General features: G+C 35.9%; 1 protein-coding gene across 10 annotated transcripts in view; it reads left to right on the top strand.

Annotated features, from left to right (window-relative positions):
• Positions 1-26,777, top strand: part of CENPW (centromere protein W) — a 447,800-nt gene that overhangs the window by 250,262 nt on the left and 170,761 nt on the right. For 2 of the 10 annotated variants that reach the window (XR_014804050.1, XR_014804106.1), the window contains exon 4: positions 24,805-24,948. The exons of the other annotated variants lie outside the window; for them this stretch is intronic. The gene's annotated coding sequence lies outside the window, so the exon portion shown is untranslated. The remainder of the gene's footprint in view (positions 1-24,804; positions 24,949-26,777) is intronic. 10 annotated transcript variants of the gene reach the window in all.

Raw genomic sequence — 26,777 nt, 5'->3', positions numbered from 1 at the left:
TTCCAATTCTAAGGTGTTATTCTCCAAATCTTTCTTTTCTTTTCTTTCTCTGTCTCTCCTATCTTAATATGTTGATCTTCACATGAGATTTCAAAGGAAAATGGCACTTCTTCCCTCTTCTTCTCTTGATGGACCACTGAGCATCCCTGATATCAAACTGATTCAACATGTAAGATTCACAGGCGATATGTTTTCTTCCACTTCTACCTCTCTCTCTCTTTCCATCTCTCCTTTCCTTAATAAATAGTAGTTTTGTGTCTACTTTATTCCAGGAACCTATCCACTGATAAGACACTTCAGGTTCCTATCCTTATGATGCTCACTCTGTACTAGGAAAGCACTTACTGAGTAAATAGATAAGTTCTACAAAGGAGAAACAGAAGTTCCGTTGACAGCATGCTCCCTTGGCATACCCAGTGAGACCTGCTGACCTACATAATTCTAGAAGACAAAAGGTTATAACTTTTTTTAAAAAAATTAGTTATGTTTAAATGTACCACCTTTTGAGGAGGGCACACCCACAGCATGCGGAAGTTCCTGGGCCAGGGATCAAACCCAGGCCACAGCAGTGACCCAAGCCACAGCAGTGACAATGCTGGATCCTTAACAGCTAGGCCACCAGGGAATGCCTACATGTGCCATTTAAAAATGAAACATACCTTCAGAATGATATCTTTAATTTTAAAAGTCTGAAATGAATGATTGCTTTTTAATTTTTTAATTTTTTAATTACTTAATGAATTTTATTATAGGTGTACAACAATTATCACAACCAAATTTTATAGCATTTCCATCCCAAACCCTCAGTGCATCCCCCCACCCCCCAACCTGTTTCATTTGGAAACCATAAGTTTTTCAAAGTCTGTGGGTTAGTATCTGTTCTGCTAAGAAGTTCATTGTGTCCTTTTTTTAGATTCCACATGTAAGTGATAGTATTTGATGTTGCTGTCTCATTGTCTGACTGACTTCACTTAGCATGATAATTTCTAGGTCTGTCCATGTTGCTGCAAATACCATTACTTCTTTCTTTTTAATGGCTGAGTAATATTCCATTGTGTATATGCACCACATCTTTATTCACTCCTCTGTCGATGGACATTTAGGTTGTTTCCATGTCTTGGCTATTGCATATACTGCTTCAGTGAACATTGGAGTACATGTGCCTTTGCAAATCATGGTTTTCTGTGGATAGATGCCCAGGAGTGGGATTGCTGGATCAAATGGTAGTTCTATTTTCAGTTTTCTGAGGTATCACCATACTGTTTTCCACAGTGGTTGCACCAATTTACATTCCCACCAACAGAGCATGAGGGTTCCTTTTTCTCCACAACCTCTCCAGCACTTATTATTTGTAGACTTTTTGATGATGGCTATTCTGGTCGGTGTAAGGTGGTACCTCATAGAGGTTTTGATTTGCATTTCTCTAATAATGAGTGATGTTAAACATCTTTTCATGTATTTTTTGGCCATCTTTTATGTCTTTGGAGAATTGTCTGTTGAGATCTTCTGCCCATTTTTTGATGGCGTTGTTTGCAAATGAAGCAATTGACAAGGGATTAATCTCCAAAATTTATAAATGCCTCCTACAGCTCAATATCAAAAAAAAACAAATATTTTCTCCCATTCTGTGGGTTCTATTCATTTTGTTTAGGGTTTCCTTTGCTGTGCAGAAACTTTTAAGTTTAATTAAGTCCCATTTGTTTATTTTTGTTTTTATTGTCATTACCCTAAGAGGTAGATCTGAGAAGATGTTGCTGTTGTTTATGTCGGAGGGCATTTGACCTATGTTTTCCTTTAAGAGTTTTATAGTATCTGGTCTTATACTTAGGTCTTTAATCCATCTTGAGTTTATTTTTGTGTATGGTGTTAGAAAGTGTTCTAATTTCATTCTTTTCCATGTGGCTGTCCAGTTTTCCCAGCACCATTTATTGAACGGGCTGTCTTTTCTCCATTGAATATTCTTGCCTCCTTTGTCATAGATTAGTTGGCTGTAGGCATGTGGGTTTAATTCTGGGCTTTCTATCCTATTCCACTGATCTCTATTTCTGTCTTTGTGCCAGTGCCATATAGTTTTGATGACTGTTGCTTTGTAATATAGTCTGAGTTCAGGAATCCTGATTCCTCTACCTCCATTTTTCCTTTTCAGGATGTCTTTGGCTATTCTGGGTCTTTTGTGCTTCCAAACAAACTTTAAAATGTTTTGTTTGAGTTCTGTGACAAATATCCTTGGTAATTTGATAGGGATTGCATTGACTCTGTAGATTGCCTTGGGTAGTATAGTCTTTTTGATATTATTGACTCTTTCAATTCAAGAGCATGGTATGTATTTCCATATGTTTGTGTCATCTTTGATGAAATGAATGATTCCTTAAAAGTAATTTCAGTTGGTTTAATTTAAGGAGCTGAGAACAATAATCTATTTGTCAAAAAAATCTCTGTAGCAAAGGATTTTAAAAATCAGATTATAGGAGTTCCCGTCGTGGCGCAGTGGTTAACGAATCCGACTAGGAACCATGAGGTTGCGGGTTCGGTCCCTGCCCTTGCTCAGTGGGTTAAGGGTCTGGCGTTGCCGTGAGCTGTGGTGTAGGTCTCAGACGTGGCTCGGATCCCTCGTTGCTGTGGGTCTGGCGTAGGCCGGTGGCTACAGCTCCGATTCGACCCCTAGCCTGGGAACCTTCATATGCCGCGGGAGCGGCCCAAGAAATAGCAAAAAGACAAAAAAAAAAAAAAAATCAGATTATAAACTGGATATATAGTCATACACATTAAGTTTTTTTCTTAGTATTTTTTTAAAGATAAATAAATATCCATAACTATTTTGGTTTCAATAACATGGCCTTCCCAACTTAATCTATTTCTGTTAAGTTTAAAATATCTCTATCCTTGTTGCTAATTTCAATGACAATGATAATTGTAAATATTTATCTTTTTCTCTTTTAACTTTTATGCTTCAATTTAGTTTGCTGGTCTAAAAGTTTTTGGCAGTTTCGTTCTCTCTTTAAAGTCATTCTCTGACAAAAATATCAACTCTAAACTTTCACTCATTTACATTGATAAGAAAAGCAAGAATGATTTTATCCAGTTATAAAGGAAATTTCTTGTATTATCCTTTATTCCAATGAGTAATATTTCATAAATGTAGCCCATTTTAAATGGTTATCAAAATATTCCTGCTATTACACTTTTTCTAAATAGGTAAAAAAAGTCCAAAAAATGGGGGATTGATAGGAAGAGAACAAGAATACACCTTTACAACCATTGAAGAGTCACCAATAAATGATAACACAATCAGACAACATAATTTCTCTTCTGCTATTGAAGATGACTCTCTTGAAAAACTTAATGGTTTCTCTTGGTTACATGAGCAAAGTAGAGAAATGATAATAAGCAGCATAGAATGATGAAGGCAAGAATTCCAAGTGCTTCACTCTCTCTGGGTGCCGGGTTGATGCCTATTTTGAACCTACTCGTTATTAGGCATTCTATCTAGAAAAACACAAATAAATATATTCTTTTAAAAAAACTAACAAAAGAGAAAAGGGAGTTCCTGTTGTGGCTTAGCAGGTTAAGAACCCGTCATAACATCCATGAGGATGCAGGTTCAATCCCTGGCCTCACTCACTAGCTTGAAAATCTAGGTTTGCCACAAGCTGTAGTGTAGGTCACAAATGCATCTGGGATCTGGTGTGGCTACACTCTGATTTGACCCATAACCCGGGAACTTCCATACGTCACAGGTGCAGCGGTAGAAAGGAAAAAAATATGTTTCTAAATTAAAAAATAAAAAAAAACCTAACAACTATGTTTTATAGAAGGTTGCTATCACCCAACAAGAATCAAAAAGGTAAATTTCTATGACCATGCATGTGTGTGTTTATTTATGGTCATATCTATTTAAAAAAACCATAGATACATTTATAAATCAGACTTCTGAATTATTTTAAAATGGTAAGTTTTTCTTTCTTTTTTTTTTTTTTTTTGTCTTTTTGCCTTTTCTAGGGCCACTCCTGCGGCATATGGAGGTTCCCAGTCTAGGGGTCCGATCGGAGCTATAGCCGCAGGCCTATGTCAGAACCACAGCAACACCAGATCCAAGCCACATCTACAACCACAGCTCAGGGAAACGCCGGATCCTTAACCCACTGAGCAAGGCCATGGATCGAACCTGCAACCTCATGGTTCCTAGTCAGATTCGTCAACCACTGAGCCATGACAGGAACTCCTAAAATGCTAAGTTTAAATAAACGATACTCAAATTTTTAAATTAGTCATTATAAAAACCAACTTTCTGTTAATTCTTATGAATATAGTGTTAGATTGCTGAAAACTTATTATTTGATGCTGGATTTGTGTTCAAGAATAAAGCTGACTTTTGTTATAGAAGTTTAGAAAGTAGGCCTCCAAATATAGAATCTTACTTCTTCACTTCCATCTGCAATGAAAAACCATTTAGGCCAGCTCCCAGTCAAGGAATTTGATTTGTTCTATACTGAGTATTCTGGAACTACAGTCCTGAGAACACTATTGTAAACTTACTGATATTTATGTCTACACCTTCCTTGAAAAGATATATCTTATTCAGTATCACTAAATTTGTAAGAATGATTACTTTTATTTATCCACTGAAGGAGTTCACAGCAATGTCAGGAAAACCTGCAAGACAAAGTGTTTCCACATGTGAGGAAATGCACTTTCCATTAAGAATTTGCTGTTATGTTGCTTATTACATAGGGAGGGTCTCCAAATGAACTCGTGGAAAGACGTTATTTCTCCTAAATTACAAGGTTAGAATGTATTTAAGTTATTATGTCATTATCTTTTATAAAAGTGGGATATGTACACAGAAAAATATATTTTAAGAAAATACCTCCTATGGCAATAAGGAAATCCATTTTAGAAGTAAATTTTTAAAATAAAAGTTTCTGGAGCTCCCGTTGTGGCACAGCAGAAATAAACCCAACTAGTATCCATGAGGATGTGGGTTCCATCCCTGGCCTCATTCAGTGGGTTAAGGATCCAGCATTGCCGTAATCTGCGGTGAAGGTTACAGACACAGCTGAGATCCCACTTTGCTGTGGCTCTGGTATAGGCCAGCAGCTGCAGCTCTGATTCGACCCCTAGCCTGGGAACTTCCATATGCGGCAGGTGCGGCCCTAAAAAGCAAAATAAAATAATATAAAATAAAATAAAACAAAATAATTTTACATCATAGTGTAAACATATCATATTATTAATATCTCTATTCTCACTGCATTCACTTTTATTACTTTTGGGATTTCATCTCTAATCTCTCTCTCAGGTGTCTAATGTGCTACCGTCTTCATTTTTTCCATCCGTGTCTCTGGTCTCCTTTTTCTCCACTAGATAACCTGTAACACATACAGATAGTTTTTCACTTTCTGGAACTACACCACCAAAAGTCTATCTGCAGACCCAGTGAGATCTCTAAACTCACAGCTTTGGTTGGGATAGACTACTGGGTATGCACATTCTGAAAATGACACTTGAGGCCTCATCCCATGTGTCTCTAGCAAAGCACAAAGCAGCATGACTGTCTGAACCCTGGATGAGTAGTACTGACTTTTCTAGGAATAGTACATCGAGTCTACACAAACTCATAACTTAAAGGAGAAGCAAACAAGCTGAGCTTGGAGAAAAGTTTGGAAACAGAGCCATTGTGTTGCCATGGTTAGCCAACTCCATAGGCACATCTGGTTCACAATTGTAGTCCATGAACCCTGTAAAATTGTAAACGTGGCCTGTTGAGCATAAGGGTCCTTTATATCTGACATTATATTGACCAGGCTCTTGCTATCCCCACTAGAGAGGCCCTTCACCCTGCTCTGTAAACAGAGAAGGAAGTCAGAGGCCCACTCTTGCATGCAGGAGGTTGGCAGCTCACCCTGAACTTGCTTTAGCCAGAGCACACTCAGGCGTCATGGTCAGTGGATATCTTGGAGCTTCAAAGGTGAGTCCACTGCTCAAAGAGAGACATTTCGATGACCCAAGATTCCTGGCAGATTTTATTTCAGTTGCTGGAAGTTTCTCAAACAAGCTCAAAAGCCCTCCAGCTGCCTGGAGAGTCTGTGAAATGCATGCAGTGGGTCACCCAGACAAAGCTTCAGAAAGCTGCTAGCACCACAGATCCAACCCAGCCTCTGCATCTTGATTTCACTAGAACAGATGTTATCTGCAAGCAATTAACATACTTGTCATCACCAGTGAAACAGATACAGAATCCTTCAGTTTTTTTTTTTTTTAATGCACCCTAAAGAAAAATGTCACACATAAAACAGAATGTTCACGTTGGCATTAAAATAATACTCAATGAAGAAAGTTGCATGTGTCAATTTTTCAGTTTTTTCCAATTTTGGGGAAAAATATACTGTAATAAATTTTAGAAAACCGTTAGGGTATAAATATCACCGGCAATATAAATATTTATTATAAATTCCTATTCAATTAAAGCAGTATCTATTTGTAATTATTTTGTACCTTCATATCACAACTTATAGAAATTGCCATTTGGTAGGTTTTCCTCTTTAAAAATTTTTAAAATTGTTTGATTTTATAGATTTCTATGGGAAATAATGGGATTTGAATTATAATAAAAATGTGAATATCAAATAGTAAATTTTTGAGCAAAATATGACCCTTAAGATTGGTACAAGTAAAAAGTTTGGTAAGATTGGTTGTGTAAATGTGCTAGGTGATTAAAAACAAAACAAAAATAAAACAGTAGACATTCTAAACTCTTGAGTTGTTCTTTAAAAAAAGTCTAAATAGCATAGTGGTTTTTTATTATATACTTTTACTTTTGACATCAAATCAATTTCTTATAGGCTAGCTTTAACATGATGGTCCTAAATGATTTATCTCATTATAGTCACAGTTTTCATTTAGCATGTATGCCCTTATACTTTTTTAAATTACCAGAAACCTAAGGGCTTAATTTCTAGAATTTCAACCTTTGATAACAAATATTTCTACTGAACTTAAATATTTTTTCTTTCATACTCCTTTTAAATTAAGAAATTTAGTAAAATTTTAGGACAATGTTTCTTTTACAATAACAGCTGAACTGTTTAGAAAATATAAACTTAAATCATGTAAGCAGATACTATGACTGATATATTCATTATGCACACAGCTATTTATAGCATTTGAAGTGAAATAAATATTTAGTGCAACCCGGGGACAGATATGAGACAGGAAAAAAACACTGATATAGATTCAGTCTAATATTCTACATCACTCTCATAAGTCTACAATTTACTAACTGATGGCCTTGAAAAATGAAAAATGACTTAGCTTTTCTACCTAGAAAATGATGATTTTCTTTATTGCATATTGTGAGTTAATATAATTGATAGGAAAATACTTCATAAAGTATGGCACATTATTCAGCTTTAATCATAGAATATTTTACATCGTAGGCTCAATAAATACCGGATGAAAATGATTACCAGTGTTATTATGTGATACTAGCTAAAGTGCCCTGGTGTTTTGGGTGCTTCGTCTCTAATAGGAAATGTTTAATCAATACAGCTTTAATACTAGCTAGACTGGTTAATTTGTCTACAGATAATAATGTCTCAAGTATCACACAGATGGCTCAGGTTGCTCACATTCTTCTCCCAACCTCTTACTCCTCTGTCCTCATACAAAGCCTCATGTCCTTCTAGGTCTTGCCCAAGCCTTGCATTTCCTCATCACTCAGTGTTTGTGCAAAAGTCATATTCTTTAATTTCCAATCTCCACTTCAGTGTACTTTACTGCCTAAGACAAGACTAACATATATGTTAACACACTACTTTTACTAATTTTATCATAAATTTTTTTTCTATTAAATATAAATCCCCTTGTGATTTCTCATTCTCCTTCATGGTCTTGGTATCTATTAAATTGACCTGTAAGAAACAATTACTTAAATATATATTAATATTAATTATTTGAAACCCCTCAAATCAGTACCTCTATATTACAGGAGAGATTTTTTTTTTCAAGTGATAGAGAAATTCTGTTACCTTTGTGTGATCCACTTATTGACCAATCCTTTATTGAGAAAGGCAAAACTTTGAGGTTGTTTCATCTATTTGTGGGTTTTTTTTTTTTTTGGAATTCAATTCTTTTAAAAACGTTTTATAGGCTGTATTCTAATTAGAACTTCTATTTATTTGTGAATTTACTAATTCATTAAGTATTTGCTAAAGAACATCTATGCAAAGTGACTTTATTAATTCATTAAGTATTTGCTAAAGAACTTTTACACAAAAGGCATTGCTCTAAGCATGTTTGACACAGAAACAGACAAGTCAAGGCAAATGTTCCCTGCCTCTTAGCTTAATTCTACTGGCCAAGACATGCAATAAATCAAATAAACTATCAAATAAGTGAAATAAATTCAGGTAGTTAAATGTCCAATGAAATAAACAGTACAATGATGGAGATGGGAAAGTTCAGAAGGACACTTTAAGTGGAGTCCAAGTGACAATGTACGTTGAAATGTAAAGGCTGAGAAGAAGTCTGTCAGTTCAAGAGCTGGGCAGAGACTAGAAGATTCAGAGTTCCCACATAGACAAGAACTTGACCCAGTCTAACAGTTTTGAGAGGCCAATGTGGGTGAAGTACAATGAGAGGAAATGAAAAGTCATAGGATAGTGTAGGAGAGATAACAATAATATCAATATTATTGACTAACATTTATTGTGTGTTTTCTGTTGCCAGATACAGTGCATAGATTATTTCACTCGATCTTCACAAAAACCCTGTGAAGAAAATACTATTATCAACATGTTACGTATGAAGAAAGAGATGCTTAGAGAGGTTAAATAAGTAGGGATCCAATCACAAACGACTTATAGGATGTAATAAATAATTTATCTCATCCTTCCCCCGCCTTTCCCTTTGGTAACCATAAGTTTGTTTTCTATGTCTGTGAGTCTATTTCTATGTTGTCGATAAGTTCATTTGTATCATTTTTAATGATCCTACATGTAAGTGATATCATGTAATATTCATCTTTCTCTGTCTGACTTACTTCACTTAGTATGATAATCTCTATAGGTCCATTCATGTTGCTACAAATGACATTATTTCATTCTTTTTTATAGCTGAGTAATATTGCATTGTATGTATATATACAACTCATCTTCTTTATCCATTCATCTGTCAATGGACATTTAGGTTGCTTCCACCTCTTGGCTATTGTAACTAGTTCTGCTACGAACATTGAGATGCATGTATTTTTTAGAAATAATTCATCTTTTGTTATAGTACATTGAGAAACCATTGAAAGATTTAGTTAGAGTAATATGATCATTTATGTTAACACAAAAATTCACTCCAAATGATAACATTGGTTGCTTAACTTTTCTCTTTTGTCTTCATCTCTGGTTTATTTTGTGCCCATTAGATTCTGAAGCCCTCTAGGAGAGCAGAGGATAATAAACAATTCAGTCTTTTTTATTACTTTATATTCCATGCTTATCACAGTATTTAGCCTATTGTGGATGTTCAGTTAATATTAATTGAATAATTGGCTGTATTTGATACTCACTAATTTATACTTATTTGTATTCTGATATAGGTTTCTGATATTAAAAGTTATATTGGCTCCTATTTTTAAGCCCCCTTATCTTTTCTAAGTTTTCATGAGAAGGCAATGGCCTGGAGTTACAGGTGTACATTGTTCCTTGTTGGCTTTAATGCAATGACTGTGCCAAATTCCACAGAGGCTGGGGAAGTGTGAATATAAGGGCTATAGCCAGAGGGGTCATAGAGGAAGCTGCAAAGGTGAAAGGGATAAGATCATCAGGGCAGAGCCTGGAGCAGCACAGGAAAAACCCTGTTTCTCAGTTTCTCTAAGCACTGCCAAGATCCATTCCACTCAAGGACCCCACTCTGTCTTGCCTTGCTCTTTATACTGTGTTTCTGGTTCTTTTACTCTCAATGAGTCAATAATATTTAAATAATGATAGTTATTATATCCATTTTGCAGGATATAATGGACTAAGTGAGCATCTGAATATTAGTGGAAGTAAAGCATAGAAATTAGGATTCAATCCTCTTTATGTAATGTAGAATTATATCCACCTCGAAAAAATAATTAAAGGAAAAATATCAAGCATTTTTCTCCCTATGGGCCTCACCATAAATTTTGAAAACTTTTGTTTTTAATTAAAAAATAGGAGTTCCCGTTGTGGCGCAGTGGTTAACGAATCCGACTAGGAACCATGAGGTTGCGGGTTCGATCCCTGCCCTTGCTCAGTGGGTTAAGGATCCGGCGTTGCTGTGAGCTGTGGTGTAGGTCACAGACGCGGTTCAGATCCCGCGTTGCTGTGGCTCTGGCGTAGGCCGGTGGCTACTGGGAATCTCCATATGCCACAGGAGTGGACCCAGAAAAGGCAAAAAGACAAAAAAATAAAATAAAAAATAAAAAAGATAATACTGTTTGATATAGCAATTCTTCAGTATTAGTCAAAAGAGGCTAGATTTTGCTATTATAACAAATTAATCCCAAATCACAGTGCTTTATCTTTTGCTTACTCACATAGACAGAACTCTAGTCTGAATAGTTTTACCTAGTATGCCAGGTTTGCAGAGGCTCCCCCACCTTCCAAAACATATAACATCCTTTATTGTTGGGGGAGGGGAAGAGATACAGAGAATCATTGGTGGCATTTTCATCTCCTCAACCTGGAAGTGATACATATACCTTTCTCTTTTATTTCATTGGTCAAGACTGGTCACATGCTGGTGCTGACCTGAAAAGGGGCTAAGAAATATAGAAAAGTGGATGGAATTCCATTGAGCATCAGATATTCTGCAATGCTTCTCAAACATACCACTTTCAGAAGGTTGATAAGCCTGAGATGTTTAGTTGATAATAGAGGGATCATATTATTTCTTTCAAGTCTGTACTTTTTGTTTCTTTTTTAAGTCAGGATACACTGATTACTATAGAATCACTGGAAACACCAGACATATTTACATAGTTCCCCTTCATGGAGAATATTAAATAAACAGATGCCATTTCTAATTAGGACTCCCATTTCTTTCCACCTAATATAAAATGTATCAAGTCATTTCCAAATTAGAGATTTGTGTGTGCTTATATTTCTCATGGTCTTTATAGTAGCTTTCTCTAAGAAGGATAAGCTCAGAGCTGTTGCTTGTCTCAAGTGTACTGTTCATATGTTGATTGATTTAAAACATAACTTCAAAAAATGTGAAACAATCTTCCAATTTTTAAATAAGATGCAGTTGTGCTCTGATTTTTAAATGATATACTGTGCTGGCATGGTATCTAGATGGTGTCATCGTTATTGTAATACTGAAGGTTCAGGCAAATGTTCAATTGTGTTTTCACTTATTTTTTGAAAATTGGATTACATTACTACACTTACCAGGAAATGGAATATGGTTCAAATATTTTTAAAAAGTCTTTTAAATATGGTTCTAGAACTCAAATTGAACATCATTATAAAATGTTTTCAGAGATGTTGGAAAACCATCTGTAGTATGTTGTAAAAAGTATTACTATATCATTTGGGAGGTTAAACTGAAGGATTTCTTGATTTTCTTAGGTTTCGTTCTTCTTCATAGTCCTGTTATTTTAAGGACTGAATTTTTTTTTCTTTTCTTTTCTCTTTTTAATCATTAAGTCCTGGGTCTGGCATGGAGCATCCTCCCTGCCAAAGAAAAAAATTATTAACAAATGATTATGATTTTTTAATTAATCTGACAGATAAGAATTGACTTTTTGGAAGTTCTCCTGCAGTGCAGAGGGTTAATGATCCAGTATTGCTGCAGCTGTGGCCCAGGTCATAATTGCCCTGAAGGTTCAATTCCTGGCCTGGGAACTTCTGTATGCTGTGCGTGTGGAAAAAAAAAAAAAGAAGAATTGAACTTTCTATTATATTTCTATTTGCTGTATTTCAGCAACACAGTAGACTAGATCCTATGGTCTAAAATTCCTTCCAAACATTCTGCAACTAAAGAATGCATTAATTATAATAAACTCAATTTTTAATTATAGACTTTCTCACTAAAAAAATGGGAATTAGCAAGGGCAAAAAGGACAGAGAGCAATGAGGATTAGGATGTTAAAAAAGAATTAAGTCAGTAGATAATTTGACCATGTTTATAGAGAGGAGAACTCAATATCTTAAAAATATATAAATTCTCCCAAAATTGATACATGTGTTCAATGCAGTTATGATCAAAATCCAAACTGGATTTTTTTTTTTAAGAATTTGACATACATATTTCAAAACATGGAAAAGTTTAAGGGCCCAAGAAGAATCAGGATGTATCTGAAAAAGAGGAATTATGTTGGGGGAATTGTCTAACCAGATATTAAGATTTATTATCATGAATTGGCATAAGGTTAAAAATGTTGAACGAAACAGCATTAAGAGCTCAGAAAAAGACCTATTAACATGTGAAAAAGAGTAAATATCAGAGTCATCATTTCAAATGGCAGGAGAAAGGAGGAACAATGAAATACCCTTGGTGGGCCAGCTGATTATCTGTATGGAGAGTGAAACTGGAACACTACCTCAAACCATACACAAATATCAACTTCTGATTGACTAAATTTTTTTTTTTTTATTTTAAGGAAAATGTGGGACAGTATCTTCATTATATCACAATAGGGAAACATTTTCTTAGCAAAGAATCAAGTATACTAACTGCAAAAGATGGATACATCGGACCATAGTAAATGTATGACTTGTAGTTCAAAACCATTAAAAAGTTAAAAAGGTACAGTATGTAAGAAGATAGTACCACATACATTGCCACAAAGGAGTACTATCTAAAGTGTAAAATCTCCTGGAATTCCCATTGTGGCTCAGTGGTTAACGAATCCAACTAGGAACCATGAGGTTGTGGGTTCGATCCCTGGCCTTGCTCAGTGGGTTAAGGATCTGGCATTGCTGTGAGCTGTGGTGTACGTTGCAGATGCAGCACAGATCCAGCATTGCTGTGGCTGTGGTGTAGGCCGGCGACTACAGCTCCAATTAGACCCCTAGCCTGAGAACCTCCGTATGCTGTGGGAGAGGCCCTTGAAAGGCAAAAAGACAAAATAAATAAATAAATAAAATCTCCTGAAATAATTTTTATAAACTATCCAATTTTTAAGTGCATGGAAAGAATTCTACAAAAGAGGCAGCACAAATGGCCAATAAGCATAGGAAATCTTGTTGAACTTATTGGTAATAATTAGCAATCAGGGAATAAAAATTAAATCTAGAGTTCAATACCATTTTATATTCTCAAGAGTGGAATATATAAAAAATTTTTGTCCAAGTTTTCAAAGATGAGGACCAATGGAAAGTTCAGCGTACTTCAGGAGTGAAAATTGATACAATTACTGTGGAAAACAGTTGGGTATTTTTTGTGAAGTTGAACCATGTTATAACCTAAAATTAAGAATTCCACCTATAAGTATTGTATCAGTCAAGATTCTATCAAAGAAACAAAACCTGAAGGAAAAAGAGGCACATCCACCCATCCCCATACACCTTTGTTTGTTTGTTTACAAACTGGCTTATGTGATTGTGGGGGCTGATTAGGCAAGTCCAAAATGCACAAGGCAGGGTAAGCTGGAAATGTGGGGCAGAGGTTAAAGCTGCAGTCCACACGTAGAATGTCTTCTTCCTCAGGAAAACATCAGTTCTGTTTTTAAGACTTTCCAAATGATTGGATCTAGCCCACCTAGATTATTGAGTTTAACCTTTATTTAAAGTCAGCTAATTGCAGGTGTTAATCACATTTACAAAATACCTTCATAGCAACACCAATTAGTGTCTGAATAACCGAAGACTTTAATAACACATAAAGCTGACCATCACAGGTATATGTAGTTTGCCTATTTTTATTATTGGATTAGTGAGTCTTTCCTTATTGATGATACAGTGTTTTGATATACTAAGTAAATCGCCGTCTGTTATGTGTATTACATATAGTTGCCAGTTCATCCTTTTCCCTTGCTTTTAAATAATGCATTTGTTTCATGTAGTATTTTTAAAAGTTAAGTAGAAAAATTATCAATATTTTTTATCTATGGCTTCTGCATGTTGCATATCAACTAGAGGTATTAGAATCATACTGAGACCTAGTAGTTTTAGAATTTCAGTATGTATGTTTAAGTCCTATATTTATCTGAAATTTATTTGGCGTAAAGTTTGAGGTAGTGAATAATTGTATTTTAAAACAGCTTCCATTTTCCCCAGCGAACTGACTCAATGATTAATTTTTGACCACAGATTATGAATACCGTCTATGTCATTTTGAAATCCTGGTACAAACTTGGGTCTACATCAAAACATTCTATTCTATTACATTGATATATTTGTGTTTTGATATTCCATTATGAATCCTACTCTAATAAAGCTTTACACTGTAGTTAGTTTGTTAACCGATAAAGGTATTGCATCTTTATTTTTCCTCTTTTAGACATTTCCCACATATTTTTGTACATGTGTTTTGCCATAAAAACTGTAGAATTATCCAGACTTTTTTTGGCCATGCCTGTGGCATGTGGAAGTTCCCATGCCAGGGATCAAATCTTTGCCACAATAGTGAGTGACTCAAGCCACAGCAGTGACAATGCCAGATCCTTAACCCACTTGGGCCACCAGGGAACTCCACCTAGATTCATCTTTTTTAAAAATCTTTTTAGGGCTGCACTCATGACATATGGAAGTTCCCAGGGTAGGGGTTGAATCAGATATGTAGCTGTTGGCCTACGCCATAGCCACAGCAACTCAGGATCCAAGATGTGTCTGCAACCTACACTACAACTCACGGCAACACAGGATCCTTGACCCACTGAGTGAGGCCAGGGATTGAACCCGCATCCTCATGGACACTAGTCAGGTTCTTAATCTTAATCTGCTAAGCCACCATAAGATCTCCAATGTATTCTTTATTCTAATTCATTCATTGATTTTCAACGTGCCCTATATTTTTCTTTTGTATTTTCTAGGCCACTGTTTTTTTGTTGTTGTTGTTGTTGTTACTTTTCTATTTTATTAAACTAAATTATTTTCATTATTTTTATTTATTGTTGTGAGAAATATTTAACTACTCTTTTCTGTGATATCTCATGTATTCTGAAATGTCATATTTTTTTAACTGTAGATTTTACTGTCACTCAGCTTTGATACCATCTGTCATAAGAAATGGTAGAGTAGTTGTTAATTCATTGAAATTTGCCTTGTGGGCATATATGATTTTTTTTTCCTCTCAGTAACTGGCAGCTTGGAAGGTGTAATGTAGTCCAATGCAAACTTAACTACCTGAGAGGATTTGTTAATTTGAATCACAGAGATGATAAATTATTTAGAATTGAGGGGGAAAAAAGGTGGAAAACATTGGAGAGGACCTGGTATTTCTGAAGTTTAGTTCAGGTTAGGGTAGGAGAAGAGAAATAAATCTAAATGTAAGAAGAGGAAGTTTAAAAAGCAGAGAAAACAAAGAAAAAATAGGAACTGTATATTCTAATGGTCAGAATGTTCTCCTAAGTCATCACTAGAAAATATTCCTTCGAGTATAATAAAGACTAATTTCCTATTTGACTTAATTGACTCGTTCTAGATCAGTGCAAAACAATAACCCTTCAGAAAAACCAAGAATCACAACTATTCTAATAGTCCTGGTCTTGTCTACATCTTAAACTGAAAGGAGTGTGTGTTCCTCATTTTTCAGATGAGTCAACCAAGGCCTTTGAAGAGTGCCTGATACATAGTGGTTGCTTCTGAACATTACTGATGAATGGGAGAATGATAAATTGTTCCATGAAGGTCAGAGAGCTGGTGACAAGTGGGGAATCAGGGTTAAGTGATCCTGATCTCCTGCTTCCTCATGCCTTAGTCTTTCTAACACATCATATTCACTTTTTTTGTTTGTTTACATAAATATGATAAACTTAATCTTTTACTTTGTTCAATAGGTATTGTTTCAGTTTCTGCTTTTCCTAATCTTAACATTGAGAAAAAGAAACTCCAGGAAAAAAGCTGAAGTCACTATGGACAATGACAGTGTTTAGGAAACATGTACTAAAGAGAAGGACTATAGAGGCGAGTGGTGGTAATATCCAGACAGTACAAATAATCTCATATGGATTATTATTATTGCACCCTAGCAACACACACAGGTAAGAGTTGAAGATCACTTAGATTAGTTGCATGTAGTATGAGATAGATTTATATTTGCAATATCAACCCCAGTAGTTAGATGGTGGCTTCCTGGAACACTCTTGAGGAAAATGCAGAGGTCATGCACGAGATCAGCAAGGAAATGTACTTGATTGATTAACGACGTCTATCATGGCTATGGAGGGAGATGCAGCATTATGAACACTGCAGATTTTCAATTCTGGCATTATACTTTGCATAGCTGCGTTCACATCATTCAGTGAATTATCTTTGCTGGCAGACAATAGACAATATGTATGAATTTGTAGAATTAACTAAGCACTTTACTTATAGCAGGGGCTTAACAGATATTTGATGAGTAACACGTGTAGTGATCAAAGATTTTAGAAGTGTGCCGATAGGAAGATCTATGAGAGAAGATAAGAGAATATTATCCCAGAATAAAAGTGCATATCTCTGTTGCCTGGAAGTGAGGAGGAAGGGGGAGATTTTTTGATACCAGGGAAAGATGATTGACGTTGCTTCCCATGCCAGTGGTTAGATGAAAAATGCCATTTAATTGCAATATTTTAGAGCAGTTCAATTAAGTCTACACTTTGAAAAGTCTGGGGCTGAAGTCAATTAAAAAGTACAAGAAGAAATGGTGGGGGAAAAACTGTAATTGTAATGTATACATGTAAGGATAACCTGACCCCCTTGCTGTACAGTGGGAAAATAAAATTTAATAAAAAAAAAAAAAAAAAAAAAAAAAAAAAAAAAAGTACAAGAGAACTAGGCTAAACTTGTGGTTAACGTGGTTGCACCATTCAATAACATGTGGGACACATTCTTGGATGGAAGAAACCATCATCCAAGTTTAGAATTATTTGGAACCTGTGGCTTTTGAGATCTGAACCCAACCTGAACTTGGTACTGTGTATTTTCTTTTTGTTTTGTTTCCTGGCAAGAGAATATGTCGAGTGTATGTGTGTCTGTGTCTGTGTGTCTGGTCTGTGTGTGTTCATTCTAAAGTTTATAAAAATTTTTATAAAACCAATTGGGAAATATGTTTATAAATACACTTTGATGAATTAGCTGTAAATAAGTTGAGAAGATTAAATATATGAGGAGTTAAAAATTGAAGGGAAAGATACTTAGAAAAACATAGCTTAGGTTTTACCCAAACCAGAACATTTGTAAAAATAGCTAAAAAATATTGGATGATCTCAAATTGTGGTACAGCTCAAAACCTTAAGTTACATTGCTTCCCAATACTCAGGTTCCCTAGGATACCTAAGCAATAGAAGGTAAAACTATGACTCCTTGGGGAAGAGAATTTCAGATCTCTGATTTGGGTCTCCTGCTCATTCATCAAACCGCACTGGAACCTGTCCTTGGTTGGATAATATATAGGGCCACCATGCAAGTTCTAAGAGCCACCTGGGAGAAATGATTAAAATCATGTGGCTAAGCTCTTCAAAACATATAGAAAAATTGATATGCCTGTCCCTGTGGGAGGAAAAGAAATCCACAAGAATAATGACCTCAATGGAGCCTTGGGTGTTGCTCGACTTCCAGTGTGTATTCTGTAGTGCAGCCAAATCTTCTAATCTGAAGGATTGTGGTATTGGCTAGCAGGAGAGTCAAATAAATGTATGGCATACGGGATATTGTTTGCATGTGGTTTTGTGAGAATATCCTTCTTTTAAATAGTAATTCATTTTACTGTTTTACTTAGTCTATTGTGCTACTTCAGTTTTTTTTTTTTTTTTAAAGGTGCCATTTTAATTTAACATGGTAAAGTGGAAAGAGCTTGAGTCACGTAGATCTGACTCAGTCATTCACTAGCTGAGTGAATTTGGGCAAGAAGTGGATCTGGCATATGACATGAACAAATACTTGTCAATGGAGAAAATGAACAAATAAAAGCAATTAACCACTCTTAGCCTCAATAAAATTTACCCATGCATGACTTTTATTTTCATGTAGTAGGACCAAATCGGCAGGCATTTTTAATACAAAAGACAGAATAGGACCTCTTCTCCTTACTGGAGGATTTTGGCAAAACTTTGGCAAATTAAAGAACAGACTTGGCCTTATCATAAAAGAAAGAGAAATTAAGAGATCACGTTTAGAATGCCCTTTTGTCAGGGTTTGTATTGTGCAAGTTTTCAACACTGCTGCTCAGTGGTGCTCTTGTACTATTAAGCTGCTACAATCATCACAACATAGGTCATGAATGTTAGTGTTTATAGTATAACTTTTGGATGTCTATAGCCATTATATGAGAAACAATATTCTAGAATCTCCAGTTAAGTTTAGTTTGTACAGTTGTACAAAGGGAAGCATGCCTTTCCCACTAAAGGGCTGGGAGTGCTGCAATGTTGCATTAGCGTTTTGGTGTCTACCTAGGTCTTATATGTATTAAAGTTAACATGATTCATTCTCTCAAAGTCTGATAATTCCTTGGCACTGGTAATCATGAGTTTTTGAACCTTCAGTGTGGACCTGATGATCCAGCAGAATTGCTGCACATTAGTTGTTTTGAAACACTTCTCAGTGGATCTATACAAGCCTGTAATGAAGTGTTTGTTCATCAGCCTTCAATAAAATAAGGACATAGGAATGGGTTTTTCACATTTTTAAGTTTTTAATTTAAAGGAAATCCTTTATCCAGAGGTTATATAAGTACTACATTTGTCATTTCAAGATTAATTGAATTAAGGTTGCTTTATTTTATTTAAATGTGAAATCCCAAATTCTTATCTCAGCTCCTTCTAGTTGATCACTACACAGTATGTTTCCTGAATGCCCATTCAGACAGGATTTCTCACTTTCCCTTCACTGCTTGAGCAGAACTTTACATCCTAACAAAGACTTACCTGTCAGGTATTTCTTGGGGGCTCCAATGTGTTTCTAACAATTCCATCCCCATTGAATCCGTGGCATTGTTACACAGAATTTAACAAGTACTGTACAATCTCCACCTTACTATGTTGGGCAGGCTATTCCTACCTGCTTTTGCAGATGTTACAACTTTCTGCTGATCCCACCTGGCAGTTGCTACCAGTTGGGTACCTTCCTCCCTTTTGTTTCTCACTGAGGTAGTCCAAAGCAGCATTATTTGGGGCCCTTGTGTCTTTTATTTGGTTTTATATACCAGACCCCATGGTAGACTCACATGTCTACTCTTCTGTGGCTGAAGTGAGCCACTGGGTCAAGTTCATCATGCCTATATTACCCTCTCTCAGGGGGAATCCTTCCAGGGAACCTACTCAGGATCCTGTGTTAAAAGGCTTGGAGAAAGCCACCCCACCAGTACTACCCACATGTGCCTGAACTCCAGTAGATGAAATGTGAAATTTTTTCCAGAGGGTACAACTGTATTTCCATCAGGTGTATTTCATAGTTTACCAGGTATACCTGAAGCCTAGCAGTAGGTAGTAGAAACCCAGGTGTAACTCAAGCTGAATTCTTACTCATCGTTTAGGAAGTTTTAGATTTGAAAATAGTACTGAAACATCCAGCCTCTAATTCATTTCAGAGTTATTCTTGGGGAAATTACTTAATCTCTCTAGACCTCAGTCTATTTATATATAAAGTGGGAATGATAACAGAACTTACTTCATGTGTAAATGAAACAGGTTAATATGAGTACATAATAGTGCCGTATACAGTAAATACTGGATGCATGTCAGACATTGTGATTATAATTATTAATTCTGTCACACTACCTCCAAAAATAAACACATGTAGATATGTTTGCTTGTCTGAACATTATCTTGAGTTCGTGTATTCTGATACCATTTCTTTCAAAGACACCCATCATGCTTTACAATAGAAACTGCTATAATTAATTATGTTGCATTACTGTATTTACTTGAAACTTTACTCTGAGGATTTTCTAGACTACAGCAAACAGAAGAAATTTTGGAATACAGCACATACGTAACTCAAGCAATTAATTATAATAATGTCCTGCATTACTCAATGCATAAAATTGGTAAAAGCATTACATCAGATGACGGGATATGTAAGCTAATAGAATGGAAAATTTTCTTCATACGACAGATTATTTTCTTCTTCTTGCCTTTTTATCCAGCCAGTGGCAAGGAAGTTCAAATGACTGCTCACATTGTAGTTTTAGTTCAAGTCACGGCTTAACGTCACAAAGGCACAACTGACAATTCCAGATGTCCATTAGTCACGGCACCATGGAGACAGATCCCACTGATCAGTTTGTAAGCTGTGGGCAGATCATGAAATTGTCTTGCCACCATACAGATAAATAAAGCATATATGCTATTAGTTCAGAGCTGAAGATAGAATAAAAATATTAACTTCAAAAATCTAACAAGAAACATGCAGCAAAAAATAAAAAATTTTTTGAAAGTAAGCAAATACAAACTCTGCAGACATAAACAAAGGTAGGTGGCAATGCAGAAGAGAGCCTGATTTTTGTGGTAGGATTGCCTTCTTTGATTATTGCATGGGGCAGACCCACGCTGGCTGAAATTATGTCTAGCATTTTACAGCAGCGGATTGGACTAGCCAGAGGCTTGGAACCTTGTGGATTTGTGGCTCTTCAGAAGTGCTTCTGTATTGGAATGTGTTTGTGTTTGCCTTTATTTGTTTTTAATAATAAAAAAAAAAAAAAAAACTTGAAGAAAAAGTTTCTGCCTTGGTAGATTTTCTTTGGAATCCCAGAAAGGGCTCTTGAGGGCTCTGTGGCTCTTTTGTGATGATAAACCAAAGCTTTGAGCTTGTCCCAGTTGGAATTCCAGACACTAAAGAAGCCAACTTTAATTATTATTATTGTTGTCTACAGAACTGAGCCCCTTTCTGATTATTCAGGTTTATACTAATAGTCTTCTAAACATATTAGTTTTTTTGGGTTTTTTTTTTTTTTTGGTTGTTTTTTTTTTTTTTTTTTTCCAGCTAAGCTAAGACTACAAAACAAAGCAGAGAAAACTTTGTAATAAAGCTTCAGAGGTGCCAAGTTTTTGAGTTTGCATGGCAGGTACCTGTGGTGTAGCAGGTTTTTTTGAGAGGGAAGCATTAATAAAAATAGGGCCTGCAGTGAAGAACAAGTTTCACAAACTTGTAGAAGAGATTTTTACCTGGGAGAAGATGGCAGCTGAGATAAACAGTGTCTCTGTGAAAGAAGAAATTTATTACACTATCTGACTCTCCAATTTAGACATTAATAAATATGAAGCTAATCATAGAATCTTAGCATTATATAAGCAAAGTTAAAGATTTGCAAATCCATCCTTAATCTTCTGCAAGAACTAGCTGTACCATGTCCTAACTATTTTATTCAGTTTCCACTTAAGCATATTTCCTAACAAAGAATTCACTGCCATACAAGATAACCCTTTCCAATTGAGAATTCTGACAGAAATTTCAGCTTCATACTGGATCACAAGTTTTTTTCATTTAACTTTGAGCCATTCATCATGATTCTGTCTCTGAAGTTACTCCTGTAATACCTCTTATTTATTGAAAATAGTTATTAATCCATCCCATTTCTGAAAGTCTTTTCTCTTCAAGAGTCCTTGGCTTGTGCAACCATTCCTCTTCTTTAACATATTAACATTTACTCAGTGTTGTGAGCCATACTCTGTGGTAAGTTCTTAGAACACAAAGTTTGACAGTCTGTATCTTAAGAATATCACAGTAGGACAGGAGGACCGGAGTGACATATAACTTATCATTGCAATATACTCTCACAGATGTTAGGAACATGCACAGACTGGATGGTGGCCAGGGAGTGATTAGATCTGCTGAGGGAGGCTGGGAAATTCTTGTCTAAACAACAGCATTTTCCAAATGAAAAATTAAGGAAAGGCATTCCAGGTGAATCAAAATACTGTGTAAGGCATAGCTATGTGAAAAGCAAGTTGCGTTAGGAGAAAGGGTCACATATATTATAAATTTTCTTACATAAAGCTTGAATGAACCCAGAAGTTTTATTAACATAAAATCAGCTAGGGGCTTTTTTCCAATCTTCTAACCTATCTTGAATTTCCATCTCCTCTTAAAAATGTTTATTCTGCCTTTTCTCATTTAAGAAGAATTCTACTTTATAGGGAAGGCAGGGTGAAATAGGAGTTGATAATTTTGGTTTTCTCACAATTTTCTTAAACACCACACCCTCTTATCTCAATCAAATAGTCTATTCCTTTCTTTTCTTAACACTTGAGGCCCAGTAGTTTCAAAGTGTTTCCATTCTTCTGACTTTTAGCTCATTCTAGGCTTTATTCTTATCAACACTATTTTTTCCTACTCTTCTACTTAGCTATGATTTCTTTACCCTTTCTGTGTTTCTTATGTTTATTTATGTAAAACACTCCTTGAGAAAGTAATAAGTGCTTTTACAGTTAATTATAATTGCTAATGATTTACTTATTATGAGTGGCAAAACTTGTTCACTGGTTATTAGTGCCTCAGTCCACTGGTGCTGAATACAAACACAGATACAGAGTTTGGAGAGAAGGAGAAAAAGGTAGATTTATAGCTTTGCCAGGCAAAGGAGGGTCACAGCAGGCTAATGCCCTAAAGACTGTGCCCCCTTTGGGAGAGATTAGGAGGTGGTTTTATAATTTGGGGAGTGAAAAATAGGGCTGTCATAGATAAGGATCTGGGTAGAGGCAAGCTTGCATTGTATTCCAAAGCTGGTGTTTAGTGGTGCCAAGAACTGGTTCTGGTGGTCCTCCTTCTTCCCAGAATGGGAATAAAGAATGCCTCATCAAGTAGTTCTTCCATTTGTTGAGGGTTTTAGTTCTTAAGAAAGGCTCAAAGGTATTATTATGTATATTCCTTGAGGAGGAACCAGGACCTTGCCCCAAGGCTGCACTATTGTCTTTTGACTACTCCTCTCTGGTCTCTGCATCCCCCTCCCTTCCCTGATTAGCAACTGCCCTTTGGAACCCAGGGAAGGTCTTGGAGGCTGAAGCTTATTCCCTAAAAGCAGGAAATGGAGGACATAGAAAGGCTTGTGTGCCTAGGAGCCCCACAATAAGCACTAGCTCGGTTACATTATCAATCATTGTTCCAAGAAATTTAGGTACACTATTTCATTCAACCTTTACAATAGCCTTATAAAGTGTTTAGTACTATTATTGACAAGTTACAGATGAAGAAATCTGAGCAGATTGGCAATTAGCCACAAAATTTTTCTCCAGTGCTGACATTTTTTTTTTTTTTTTTTTTTTTGGGGTCTTTTTTGAGGCCATACCCATGGCATATGGAAGTTCCCAGGATAAGGGCTGAATTGGAGCTGCGGCTGCTGGCCTACACCACAGCCACAGCAAAGCAGAATCTGAGGCATGTCCGTGACAGCTCACAACAATGCCAGATCCTTTAATCCACTGAGCAAGGCCAGGGATCAAACCTATATCCTCATGGATACTAGTTGGGTTCATTACCACTGGGCCACAATAGGAACTCCCTCCAGTGCTTGCTTTTTTATTTTGTATGATAGTACCAATTGTATGATAATACAGCAACTGTAAAACTTTCCCTTTTTACAGTCTGGGCCCCACTGGTAATTTTAAGTGAGAAAACTTCACTTTTACTTCAGTTTGTCTATTTTCTTTTTTTCTTATTCTAGAGTCCATAACCATGTAAACAAAGCCCATTAGTGGTTTTGGTCAAGAACTAACTGTACAGCCCCTGAATGACCTTATCTGCAGATGTTCTGATGTACATTGATGTGCCCAATAAATAATAAAATATTTCTTTGAATTCACAGTTTCTTGTAAATTTTGCTTATATTAAAAGGCTAATTGGCAAATCAAGAATGAGAAAGTCAGTACCAAAATTTAAATATAAAATGAGAAGATTGGAAAGATATACATGAAACATCCTGTTAACCATAGAAATCTGGTATTTTATGTGCCTTTCGCTAATCTCTCAACTTTACAGACTCTCAGGCCCTCCTCATCTGTCCCAGGAATGCCCATTGGATAGAAAGCCACAGATCTTACCATCTCTCTAGCCTTGAAATATCTTTGTATTACTTAGACTTAAAAATAGCCAGTGTTTGGGATCATCGTAAAAATTTGTTGGCAGATACTAAACACACAAATGGGAAATTCTGCTATATTAGCTTTTATGAGATGTGAAAACTATGTTTTATCAAAGTAAAGGACACACTTAGAAGACTTCTAGGGATAAAAAGGATGGCAACTTATTGGAAGGCATCAGGGAAAATTGAGCTGGAAGAAGAACAAACAGAAGCAAAGTTGGAGGCTTTGTTAAAGGAAAGGACACTTGTTATTAGTCTGCAGAATATAAATCTTTTTGAAGAGAAGTAAGCTCACAAACAGACAGTGTCTGTCTCTTGTGCCTGAGAGCATGAGAAAGAAAATGGGAACATAAACATTCTATTAAATGGTCAGTACATGAAGCAAGTTCTATCTTCCTAAAAGACAAAATGGACACTATCACAGTGGTGCTAATTCTGAAGGAAGAGGCAGGCTGTATTGGATAAGATATGTAATTTTTACATGATCCCCTATGTAACTTTTTCTTATGTAAAAGAAACCATGGAGAGTATTTCTGATCTTGTTCATAATTCTATGATTCTTTTTATGTGAAAATGCCTGCCAGGTATTTCTTGTAGAAACTGAAATAATATCCTTTGCCATCCCAGAAGAGGAAAAAGGAATAACTCCTGTGGAAAAAGAAGGGGGAAGAAAAAGGTGTGAAGAGTGCTGAAGTCAAGGAATGCTGTTTTGGCATCTCATCCATGTCAGTGACAGCAGGTGCCACAGAGGAGAAGACAACCAAATAAAAGGCAAGGAAACCGAGAGAGCAGACACAAAGAGGGAAACAAATCCATCTGCCCTGTGCTTCATTAATCTTGTCACAAATACTTGCTGCTGAGAAATGCTAATCTTCTCACTACCCAAAGTAGCCTCCCTCACAAGAATGTTTTCAAGGTCTGGTATATCTAATGACTGAACCATTTAATAAATTACTTACTTACGTTACTATAAAAGCCAGTCCAGCAGCTGTAACCTACTTGTAAAGCACTAAATCCTTATACCTGACTTTCTAAAGGTTCCTCTAAATCATATTTAGTGACGGGGTGAGGTACACAGGAATCAGGATTTAGTGGCAAGGCATACTTCATGCTGTTTCGGGTAGGTCAGGAGGTCTGACTTGGATTTCTTCCCAGTAACCTGATCTAGGTGAATCAGCAGGTTATAAATGAAAGTCAGTTTCTAAGACTCCCAGTTTTCTTTAACTATCAGAAACTTTATAGGAACATGGTGAGAAACAGGAAAAGACCAAGAGATAATAAATATCATCAACTGATATTATGATATTGCAACTGCTTCTTCCTAAGACAATGTCAAATGGGGTGCCATTTTGTATAAGCTAAATATTTGTATTAATTCCTGAGTGGGTTTTTACTTCTGTTGTTAGCCAGGAAAATTACTCAAAAAGACTGAAAAGTGTTTAAGAGTCACATAGCCTTTTCTACTAGGTCACAAAACACAACATTAGATGTGAGTTCCTCAAGGGCAGTTTCTAAGACTTTCGGGTATTTTTATCACTCAGAATATGAAAATACCTCCCTAACATGTTTAATCATAAGAAAGAGAAAGAAGAAAGAAGAAGACAAAGGGAAACCAAATGTATTAAGTTTTTCACATTCAAACACTGATACTCATTATCTTGTTTCATCCTCACCACTCTTGGATGAATTAACTTCAGCTCAGGGTTACAATAACTATGATAAAATTAGTGTTCGATTCTAACTTTGTCTGATCTGAAAGCTTGAGATGTTTGCTCTGAAAGGAAGATCTCTGACTGTAAGCAAATCTTTCAGTGCCCTTGATACTATGCCTTACTGCTGTCTTCTTGTCCTATACATGGCATGGCTCTGCACCAATCTATAAAGTATTTCTGAAGGATACTTGGTCCTTCTCTATTATTTCCAATTAAAAGATTTCTGAATTATCATAGCGTGGTAAACCTAGGAACTTATATTTACAAAACCTCAGAGAAGTCCAACGGTCTCACAAACACCACTAGTAATGGTCTCTTCGCTGTAAAAGGGGCAATAGCACTTGCTGTTACTAAACCCCACGAACATATTGGAAATTTCTGGCACTTTGTGGGTAAGTATAGGAAAATTATATGAAGTGTGGGAAAAAACCCTCAATTTTCTCATCATATTAAAATGGCAATGATAAAATAATAATAATGATGATGACTCATAGGCATGCCATGAAGATTGAGAGACTACTTTATGTAAAGCATACAAAGCAGCTCACGGCGCAGAATAACTGTTAAGTCAATACTAGCTTTTATTAATACTGTTTTCATAGTTATGATTTCCATTATTAGAGATCTCTTCTCTGGTGTTCACTAGCCCCAGAACACCAAAGTAAAATACTTGCTTCTGTTTCCTTCCCTTCCATTGTCAATTTCATTGCTTCTTTGTTGTATTCCAGGAGAGTGACTGAGCCATGAATAAAGGAAACATATGAATAAGCTATAATTGATATGAAACTGCTTTCCTTTGAAAATTCAGTCTGAAATAACTTGGATATTCATAAATCACTCAAGATTTTGACCTTTATATGTATCAAAATAGCTACTGAAATTCAGTTT

Source organism: Sus scrofa, chromosome 1 (assembly GCF_054392235.1).
Source record: "Sus scrofa isolate SSC_HxYL_T2T_F1_AM1 chromosome 1, Sscrofa_HxYL_maternal_Yorkshire_Landrace_v2.0, whole genome shotgun sequence".
In the NCBI taxonomy this organism is placed as follows: domain Eukaryota; kingdom Metazoa; phylum Chordata; class Mammalia; order Artiodactyla; family Suidae; genus Sus; species Sus scrofa.
Note: the sequence above shows the minus strand (reverse complement) of the source record. Positions and strands in the feature narration are given on the sequence as shown.